Consider the following 11,780-nt stretch of genomic DNA (forward strand, 5'->3'; position numbering starts at 1 on the left):
TGACCTGGAACCTGATCAGACAGGAATCACGAATTTATCTCTTTCAATGGGTCAGGCTACTGACTTGATACCGTATAGCATAGGAAATTATTAAATGAACAAGTTTAGGATTCTCACAGAAGTAGACAACTATAACACATGCATGAACACAAGCTTGCTTTCAGTGATTTCTTCTGCTCAGTGGTTCAAGGCACATTCCAACTCCAAGCCAGAGGAACACAGACTGCCTTTACCTTGTTGGGGACAGCAGAAGCACGAGCATATGGAAAGCCTTGGGTGGGAGAGTCTATAACATCATTGAAGCAGCACACCCCCTCCTCAGACTTCCTGCAAGAAGCAGAGGCAGAATGGAGAGGGGAAAAAAAAAAAAAAAAAGAAAAACAAAACAACAACAACAAAAACAAAACCCTACTAACTCTTTGAGAACTCAAGATGCCAGTGCTTGCCTGCAGTGCCTCCTTTGCCTTCAGCTGTCTTCTGCTTACTCTTCCTCTCCCCAGACCATTTCTTGCCTGTGATGAGCTGTCATTCCCTGTGAGATTCCCTGAACTTTCTTAACTTACCACTTGCCACCTGCAAACATCCTGGATATAACAGCAAAAATCTTCTGGCCCTGACTGCTTTCTCTGTTCACATATGCTATTTTCCCCAAAATTGTAATGTAAGTGCCGAATGAACCTTTTTGCCAAGTTCCTCCTCTGTCAAAGCCTTGCAGCAGAGTAAAGACAGGTCTTCCAGGAAGATTTTGGGTCAGATATCAAAACTGAGCCATATTAAGAGAGCCAAAAGTTCTTAAATATTGCTGAAATCAGCACCAAAAGGACAGCCCCAGTTGCCACAGCCTGGCTATTATTCTCCAAGACAGGAACAAAGCAAAGATGGTGCCAGAACAGAACTGATAACACTCTGCAGGAGAGATGTAGGCACAATTCTGTGTTACCACTGCTGGTAAAGCCAGAGTGCATGTTAGATGGGCTTTTGTCTGCACATCTTCTATTGAAAGTATGTTATTATTTTGGTCTCTGCTGGAGCAGCAGTGCATACAAATAGCAGCAGCATGTACCTGATTTCATAGAAGAGAAAACAAAAAATAACACAATCAATACACTGTAGTTTAGAAGACATATATTGCATTGCCTATTGCACTATGGACAATCTCATTGCTACCTGCAGCTCTCCTACTGTTATTTAATAAACTTCACATGCCATTCACAGTTTTTACTAGCAGTTGCAACTGGGATTTAAGTAATGGTGAAGGTCACGCAGGTGTGGCTGGGAACAAAGCCCATGTTTCTAATACAAGAGCCAAGACTCATCCACTTTGTAATGCAATCGTAAATATATTTGTTATGTGATGATATGATGTAATTATTATTGCTATCCTCTACCTGTTAGATGCATGACTCCTACTGCTTCCATGATCTGTAAGTCATGGAGACTTCTGCTTTGAAACCGGCAGCTACATTCCCTGATGTATAGAATATAATGCATTTCTGATATAATGAAAATACACTCTGTTATAAGCTCTAAGAATCCATATGCTCACGAATTCACTGAAAATTCACAATTTATTTTAGTAACTCGATGGTGTCACGTAAATTGTATATAGGCTGATCTACACAAAGTAACACAGTGCTTCCATCCAACAATTTCCTCCTAAAATTCAAATGAAAGAGATCTGTGTAATGCATCTAAAGATTAAATCAATACTGTATATGGGAAGGAAAGTGTAAAAGTTTGTCTTGACATGCTCAAATAAATATTGGACTAGTTAGATGGCAAATGTATTTTAAATTAATATTACTATTATACCAACACATGCTTTATTTATCATCTTATTCATTTGCTTGAAACATGCTTGGACTAACAAAATTTATGTCCAAGGCAGTACCTGAAAGATTTTCATAGTTTCTTTTAGAATCACAGAATCACAGAATGTTAGGGATTAGAAGGGACCTCGAAAGATCATCTAGTCCAATCCCCCTGCTGGAGCAGGAACACCTAGATGAGGTTACACAGGAAGGCGTCCAGGCAGGTCTTGAATGCCTCTAGAGTAGGAGACTACACAACTTCCCTGGGCAGAAATCTGGAAGTTTCTGTTCTGTGAGCCCTAAAAAGGTAAGAGCCTAATTCGATAAAATCTTGTTTTCAGAAACTAGCCATCTCTAGAAAAGTGTAATAGTCAAGCTTTTGTGCATCTGGCTGCCTTGAGGCCTTGTTGCATGCTATCGTGTTTTTCTTTGGTGTATCACTGTTTTGAATCCTGAATCATTCTATAGAGATTAAAATATACGTCTACATCATGGAAATCAGGCAGATCCTGTTTAATATCAGTGTGGCCAGTCCTCCCCCTGTTCCCTCACCAGAAATTCATCTGTGCACTTTGGATTGACCAGAGTACTTCGTGCAGCAACTGTCCCTTACCATTTAATCCTACTACAGTTCTACTGTCAAAAATCACTCCAGCAGATGTCAAAATCACCAATCTTGTCGTACATTTGGAGATGTTCTCCAATGTGCTGAGGGACTCTAAAAATCTGGGAGAATTACTTAGATTCTATGTTATCTTTTACAAAATATAAAAAAAATTTGGGGCCATTGTAACTATTGCTTGAAAGTCCATTTGTGAGTTTTGAACTAGAATGAAAAGCACTAAGTGTCATTTATAGAAAGAGAACATACTTATTTTCAAATTGGAACTTCAAACTTCGACCATGGAAAAGCAGAATATCATCCTTCCGAAAACAAAAAGCAATCCTGCAGACTGGGAGAAGAATACTTATGTGCAAATATACACTTGCTGAAGATTTACTTTTAGGAAACAGCAACAGGGGAAGCAGAGTGCCTAGAAAATGCTGAAGACTAAACTAGTATTTTACTAGTGATCGCAACCAGTACATTAATTTCAAGCTGGTAGCCAAACTAAAAGTAGGCACTGCTGACACACTGCTAGACCCTAGTCTCAATTCTGAAACAGTGTGAGAAGCACCTTTGCAGAGCTCTAAGCCACTGTCTCCACACACACAACTCTGCTCACGCCCTGTATTCCTGTTTTGCAGCATCCTCTGCTATTTCAGTGCTGGGATCTCTCTACGCGGCTCTCTCGAAATCATTCCATCTGCTATAGCTGTTAAATAACCAAGTTATAGCAGTTAAATAACCAAGTCAATGCAAACACTTATTCTGAGAAAAATACAAATTGGCCTTGACAGATTTCATACATCCTTTCATACATATTTCATATGTATTCCAGAGGTAAAGGGGATTTGTTGCACTCAGAAGCGACAGGTAACCCAAATCCTCAGGTAACTATTTTCCTGAAAGTTCACAGGGAAGCAGGTGTATATCCATCATAAAAACCTTTGCTAATATGGAGGTCTTCCAGTAGGATAAACAATACTGTACAATTTGCAGCTAGTTATGGAACAACAGTCAGTATAATAACTGGCATCCCAGCCTGATGAGTGATTCTTGCAATAAGACATTGATATGTTTTTTCAAATCCCTCACTAGAAAGCACAGGCAATTCAGAAGAACTTAAGATAATATGAAACAAGAACAGACCTGAAATGCTCATAGGAAAATTCTGAGCTACCACTTCCCTTGAGCAACAGCTTCTGCTCTTTAACTCCCTTGTTTCTCCCTTACACAACACATTTGCTCTACCAAATACAATTTTTAGGTATTCAGTGAAGATAGCTGAAAACATGACACAAATTGCCTTACTCTACTAACACTTTCACAGCTTTGAATTTTACTCACACAGACTCCTAAAAATCTGAGAGAAGTTATTACCAAGACAGAACTAGGAAAAGGAAGTAACTGCTACAGTTGAGACACCATTTGCTCTCAGCTGGTCACAAACTTTTCTGCTTATAGACTCTGACTTCCAGTTCAGAACCTCACTTGCAGCTGCACTCCCCTTTCTGGCCGCTGGAGAGCTCCTGCCCCTCCCATGAGAGCCTCTGTTCGGAGGTGAGGGCAATCCATGCTCTCTGCTCAGGACTTCGTCTCTACGTGCACCGAAAAAAAAGGTGGGCGGGGCATCGAAAAGGCCCAGACAACCCAACTAGGTCTCAGCCACTACCAGGCACTGCCTTGCAAGAGAGGAAAAAGGAGAATTCCCGAGGGAAATTAATCTCGCGACGCAGCTGCAGTCCTACCTTCTGAGAATTCCAAACTGGAGAGAGAACTCATCCACTCCCGGGGAGGCAGGAAAGAAGCAAGCGAGAGTCACTCTTGTCCTCTCCCTTCAGTAAGGGGAGCACCCACCAGCTTCACTCGCCCGCCTCTCACCGATGCCCAGGGAGAGGACAGGAGGGATTGCAACTGTGCCCTTCCACTAGCAGTGGGACCAGCCCCAAAGCCGCCCCCCTGGGCTGGGGCATGGCCATCACCTTCCTCCTCTTCTGCTCCCTGCCCTTTCAGCCCGCGAGAGCTCTTCCTTCTGTTCCCACAACACGGCCGCAGCCGGGTGTGGGACCCGCTCCAGTGCTTCGCCCCAAACGCCGGTAGCTGGTCCCCTGCCCTGTCCCCGGGCTACCAGGGGAAAGGCAGGGAGCCAGGCACCCGAGGCGAGGCGGGACTGCCTGGTACCTGTCCCATTACTATTACATACCCTCCGCAGGCTCCATCAGGGAAACAGTGCTTCCTGGAAAGCATGCCGTATGGCTTCGCTGAGTCAGCTCCCGTCTTCCCTCCTCAGGAGCCTCCTCTCCTCCTGCCTCGCCATGGAGAATGGTACAGGTTCGCTCCCGCCCCCACCCCTCCTCTTTCTTCCAAGCCGAGCTTCAAAGGAGAGCCAGCAAAGGGCACCTCACAGCTGGGACCCGGCCCCAGGCACGCCGTGGCAGCGGCACAGGGAAGGACGGAGAGGAGGGGGAGAAGAAAAGATGGAGGAAGATGAGGCAACGAGGAATGGGGCGATGACTTCTGTCCCTCCTCCACTGTGGAAGATCAGTTCCCCCAAGATTCCCCCTTTCTGGGTGATCCATGGGTAGTGCTCTGCTGCGATAGCTGAGCCAAGGAAACTGTACTCCAAGTTGTAGTGATGGTAAGACAAGCAGTATTGGACAAGGACAACAGAGGGACCCCTTATTCAACTTTAACATACTGTAGAATCTCTCCCCAAGCTCTCCGTATCCAGTGGGGAAAGTGAGCATCATAGCAATCCTCCACAACTTTCCATTCCCTTCAAGGGAAGACTAAGAAGATACCAAACCCACTAGCTTTTGGTATTTGGTACATCAAGTACTACAGAGATTTGTCTCTACATCCCCCTTATGAAATAGCTCACTGATCTAATATGTAAGCTATTCTCTAGGGAAGATCAAATTTTGAAGGGTCAGAAACCTCTTAATTACATGTATTTGCATTCACTCATTAATAAGTCATCATTCCAAATAAAAACTGAGGATGAGTGCACAATCTTCCTTTGGTCGTGCTTGACCAACCTCATAGCCTTTAATGAAGATATAATGAGGTGGATAGATAATGGCAGGGCGGTGGATGTGGTCTACCTTGACTTGAGCAAGGCATTTGACACAGTCTCCCACAGCATTCTCATAGCTAAACCGAGGAAATGTGGTCTGGACGATCGGGTAGTGAAGTGGACTGTGAACTGGCTGAAGGAAAGAAGCCAGAGAGTCGTGGTCAATGAGGCAGAGTCCGGTTGGAGGCCTGTCTCTAGTGGAGTGCCTCCAGGGTCGGTGCTGGGGCCAGTACTGGTCAATATATTCATCAATGACTTGGATGAGGGACTAGAGTGTACTATCAGCAAGTTTGCTGATGACACAAAGCTGGGAGGAGTGGCTGACACACCAGAAGGCTGTGCTGCCATCCAGCGAGACCTGGACAGGCTAGAGAGCTGGATGGGGAAAAATTTAATGAAATATAACAAGGGCAAATATAGAGTATTGCATCTGGGCAGGAACAACCCCAGGTTCCAGTATAAGTTGCAGAATGACCAATTAGAGAGCAGTGTAGGGGAAAGGGACCTGGGGGTCCTGGTGGACAACAGGATGACCATGAGCCAGCACTGTGCCCTTGTGGCCAGGAAGGCCAATGGCATCCTGGGGTGTATTAGAAGGGGGGTGGTTAGTAGGTCGAGAGAGGTTCTCCTTCCCCTCTACTCTGCCCTAGTGAGACCACATCTGGAATATTGTGTCCAGTTCTGGGCCCCTCAGTTCAAGAAGGACAGGGAACTGCTGGAGAGAGTCCAGCATAGGGCAACCAAGATGATTAAGGGAGTGGAGCACTTCCCTTATGAGGAAAGGCTGAGGGAGCTGGGTCTCTTTAGTTTGGAGAAGAGAAGACTGAGGGGTGACCTCATTAATGTTTATAAATATATAAAGGGTGAGTGTCACGAGGATGGAGCCAGGCTCTTCTCAGTGACAACCAATGGTAGGACAAGGGGTAATGGGTTTAAAGTGGAACATAAGAGGTTCCACTTAAACTTGAGAAGAAACTTCTTCTCAGTGAGGGTAACAGAACACTGGAACAGGCTGCTCAGGGAGGTTGTGGAGTCTCCTACTCTGGAGACATTCAAAACCTGCCCGGACACGTTCCTGTGTAGCCTCATCTAGGTCTTCCTGCTCCGGCAGGGGGATGGGACTAGATGATCTTTCAAGGTCCCTTCCAGTCCCTAGCATTCTATGATTCTATGATTCTTTGCAAGAGTATGCATATAATTATGTTTAACTGAGAACACAGAGCTCTTCCAGACACATTTGTTTCTCTGATTACCTCATTTATTCCATAGGATGATGTAATGTTTCCTCTTTACATCAAGGCCTATAAAGGCAGCAGCTAAAATTTTATGCCAAGTGTCAGCCTTGCGCTGGGTTTGTTCTAACTCATGAAAGGGACAGCAGGAAACAGAACAAGAGGGAAAATTTGACAGAGGAGCCAGAGTTGGGAAAAGATGCAAAGGAAGCATGAAAGCGCAATGCAGAGACACCACACAGAAAATAAGAGATAGCTGATCATCATACAGATGAGGAAAAAAAAAAAAAAAAAAAAAAAAAGAAATAGAGAAAGCAAGCAACTACATCAAAGTTTTAGGGATAAGAGGGCAGTAATTTCATCCCAATGCTTCCTGTAAATTCTACTCATTAAAGACCTGGCTAGAAATGATTATAGGGGCTTTAGTGGTCTGTGGGTAGGGAAAGAGGCTGTAAGGAGTAAGGAATAAATCAAGGTAGGGGACAACTTCGAATGGTTGCAGAAAGGATCTACTTGCTAATTTTAGGAACTTGGATAGAGGGCAGATGGTTCCATTTCCTCTTTTTTTCCCAGCAGATCTCATGCTGCAGTATGGACCAACTCATACAGTCCACCAGCTCACCCCAACATGAATGCCTCCCAGACCAGCTCAGGGCACTGAAGACAGCAGCTGGCCTTTGCACAAGCAGTTCTTACTCATTCACCTGAATCTCTGAGCAGAGATGTGACTGAGCCAAGGCAAAGTGCCAAGCTTGTCACTTCTGCTGCTTCCAGAAGGGGGAGGAGACATCATTTTCTGCTGCTAGAGGGGGCTAAAAGCAGTAACTACTGCCCTCTCACATCCCAGAGTTATTACAAGCAGCAATAGCAAGCCTGGCCATGGTGAAAGCAAAGTATACAGAGAGGCCCAGGCCTTTATGCCATTGTTCAGCAGCTTGTCATTACAGACAAGAGACAAGTTTATTAACATACAAAACCACACTGGGCTCAGCTTTCATTTAACTGTCTCCAGCTTTACCTAACTTCCTGTGCAACTCCACTCGTGTATGAAGTTCTCAAGACCCACAAGCAAACCAGCAAAAAATTATTAAATACCCTAATTACTGTTGTAATTACCTTCCTTTAGCTATAGTCATGAATAAAACACTTCCACATGTAAGTAAATCACAGTCCACCTTTCCCCTTACTGTTCCTCAACTTATAATCAAGCTAACAATTGTTACTATTTACACAGCTGATGCACAGTATCACTTAATATAAGCCTTTCATTGTACTAAGTAGATTCAGTTCCTATTGATACTTGCATTCTTATATGACTAATTCTGTGTACTTATAGTCTCACATCCATATATGTGTCTATATTTGCATAGATCATTACGCATTTTATAGTTATTGTGTGTTTTAGGGAGTGCCACACAAGGTTCTGTTCTTTCAGATATCCTTGTTGGTACATTAACATATGATACAGTAATTGTTGTCTATACCTTTTGCTATGTATTTTCCCAGTTTTTCTTAACAGATTTTTTTTTCATTCTTATAACTACATTAGCATTTTATCTTGCTCACATAGGAAAAGTCTGTATTAGCTGTAACACACAAACTGATCTCTGCAATTTTATTAATTATTTGAGTCATTGTAAGAACATCAGAAACTCCACAGAAGCTGCACAGTGCCACATAAACACCGCATCTTATTAACAATAAACTCTTCAGAGCAGAAACTGTATTTGTTTGTGTTCTACTACAATTTCATACTTGGTCATCACAACTCATAGATGCACTCAGAAACATACATGTTTTCACATCAGCTGTTTCCACAGATCTCTGTACAGAGCTTCTAAATAAATTACTGAGTGTGCACAGACAGCACCTCTCACTGCCCACTTGGACTCATCATGTTATGCCAAAGGCTGATAATTCTGAATCAGGGTGGGATTCCTTTGAGTCTGGACAGACTCTCTTTCATGCTGCCCATCTCTTCAGTTTGTCACATTTCCAACACAGACATCTGCTTTCCCTACCCTCTCTCTCTTTCCCCCTCCCCAACTGCTTCTCTGCACAATGCAGTATTGCACAATGTCCTTTGAAAGGCATACAGAGTATGTCCTGCTGAGGCTGAAACTGCTCCAAGGTCCATCTATTACACAACACCAAGCAAGCAGCAGAGAAGATCTGGATCAACCCTCCCCCAGCTGTCTTTGCTCCCATTCCTTCTAGATGCAAAACATATTTAATTGGCAATGCAGGCAAGATGAGAACAAAAGCAGCTAAGCTGTTCATCCCTTACCTGAGTGAGGATCTCTCATCCCCAGCTGGGGAGCGGATAGAGACAGAGAACCCAGCTGCTCTCCTTTCCTTGCACCATCAATTATTCACATAGGTTGCAGTCTCCTCTTTCTCCCTCCCTTTCTCTTCCGCTGCCCCCAACTGTAGATGAATGGAGAGTGAGCAGGTCGGTGCTGTCACACTTGAAACTAGAGATCATTGTTGATTGAACAGCCAGCCTGTGGAGCAGCTGTGCTTTTAAGCAGAGAAGCTTGGTCCTGGGGGAAGGTGCCAGACCGGCAGCTCCATAGGTGGAGCACAGGCAGCTCTGTACACCCACATCCTGCTTCTAATCCCAGATCTGCAGGGATGACCTTTAAAAAAAAAAAAAAAAAGAGAGGTTTGCTGTGGTTTGTTTTGGTGTGGTGTTTTGTTGTTGTTGTTGTTGTTTTCTTTCCCACAAAAAAAAAAGCACATTTCCTTTTAGCTTTGTCAAGTATAATGACAGTTATTTGGTGACAGTGAACTAGGTCATGTGGATTCATGTGTATAGATCAGAGTAGGAAGGGAAAGTAGCAGACTGGAAAATCTGAAAAATGCTTAGTTAATATTGACTTAGTCCCATAGCAAAGGCACTGAAAGAGGATAATCTAAGGGGACAGGATGACATGGTACTTTCTGCAAATGGTTTTGGTAACCACAAGCCATGAAACTAACCTGTGGATTGGAATGATTGTTCAGTGACAATTTTTATGGATAACTAAAGAATTTTCTGTGTGGTGGAAGCCTTAGGCAACAGTAAAATGAGTTCTGGCAGACCTAGGTGAAGATGTTGAAAGCATTTTGCCTTTGTAGAGGGCTACTACCTACAACTGGGTGAGTGCTTTTAATTCTCAGGCCAAACTAACCACTCCGTTTTGTACTAGAGTAACTCAGCCTGACTCATTCTAATCCCATCAGTCTGCTGGGCAGATCTTCTATTACATCATCTTGAACATCACAGTAATTTCTTCTTTTAATTCTTTCCATGATCATAGCCATGGCAGAGGCACCACGGATACAAAGGAAAAAAAAAAGCATACTAGGGTGCTCAAATAGAAGGTCATCATTGGCTTTTCTGCCCTATTTAAATTTTCTCATATTTTGCAAAAACACCTGCTGGAATTTTATCAGATGTAATGTTTCCTGAACTTATGTTACAAATAAAGTGCCTAATAAAAGATGTTGGCATTGCAACCCCAATTGTGAGTACAACTCCTGAAAACCAGCAATCACTTTAAGAGGATACTGTGATTGTTTGTATCTACAGTTGTCTTTAATTATGTCAATTTCTCAAAACTTCATGTATAAAGCTTTGCCAAGTTTTTCTCCACAACTATGCAGGCTGGAAATGTTTTATCAAAAAGAAAAAAAAAAAAAGAAAAAAAGAAAAAAAAGAAAAAAAGAAAAATAAAAAGTCAGCACCTTTATGTTTTCACATGAGCATGGGAACCAACAATTTCTATAGGTGAACAAAATTGTGTTTCCTATGGTTTTGTTCTGTGTAATTGTTCCAGGTCTAGGAACTCTGACTGAATCTGCTAGAGCACTTACAAGAATCTTCTCTTGTGCTGAATCTTTGATGAGGTTCACCTTGCAACCTTACCCTCTTTAAACTAGCCTATGAAACTGCATCACCAGTCTCCTGGCACAGCCCATAGATAACAACTCAGTTTATTTTCAAGCTTTGAGCAAAGCTGCCTGCTAGTAGAATTTAATGATATGAGAAATATTTATTAATTTATCTGACTGTCAGTACTGTATGAATTGGAGGAGATTTTGGCAGTATAACTCTAGATATTTGTCAACAAGGAAAATCCATACAAACAGAAATTATGAAATTACTTTCTAATTTCAAAGTTGACTGGAATGGCCATGATTCAAAAAAGAAGCAGCAGCTCCTCCACAGACTTCTAAGTTCTCACATATGTGCACAGCAGAAGGACAAGAGGGAGCACTCAGGTTGAACTAAGGAAAATTTCAGCTATATGTAAGGAAAAAATTGTTTCTCCTATGAGGGTGGTTCAGTACTGTGAAGAAATGGCAAGAAACACTGAGTAATCTCCATTCTTGGAGAACTTCAGAAAATGTATGGACAGTGCTAGAGTAACCTGTTGTAGCTTTGAAGTTATCTATTTTGTGTAGGGTAGTTGCCCTAGATGAAATCTTTCCATCCCAACTTAGTCTATGATTTTACACTCTGCATGTTAGAATACCTGTGGCATGAAATGTTCCGAAGGTCAAAGTTCATTATTTCAGTACAAAATGTAAGAGCTTCAAGTTCTGCATTGTGTCAGATCACAATCAAGTTGAAATTCTTCACTACCAGTTTCCACCCAGAAGTCATCAAGTTTTCTAATCAGTCAGCAGGTAAAAATTTTATTGGTATAGGTGAAAGCATTCAGAAAATCAGAGAGAGTTTGTAGCATACAGCGAGTCTGGCCCTGGAAGTATATCATAGGTGGTCAATAGAGGCAAATGGAAAATACGAGATGTGAGGACAGCTCTAGCAGAGGAAGTCACCCTAAGAAGACCATATTTTGCAAACAGCAATGCATTATCTATATAATAATCATGCCTAAGAGAAAGGACTTTTTTCCTGGGCTTTACTGCACAATTAACTTCATAATTGGCTTTCACTAATAATTTTAACAAAGAAAAACTTTCTTTATACTCTTAGTCAGCCCAGTCCCTCAAAATCAGTAATATATGGATATGCAAAGCCATGTCATACATGTGAATTTACACATGAA

The sequence above is a fragment of the Nesoenas mayeri genome (genome assembly GCF_963082525.1).
Source record: "Nesoenas mayeri genome assembly, chromosome: 1".
Lineage (NCBI taxonomy): Eukaryota > Metazoa > Chordata > Aves > Columbiformes > Columbidae > Nesoenas > Nesoenas mayeri.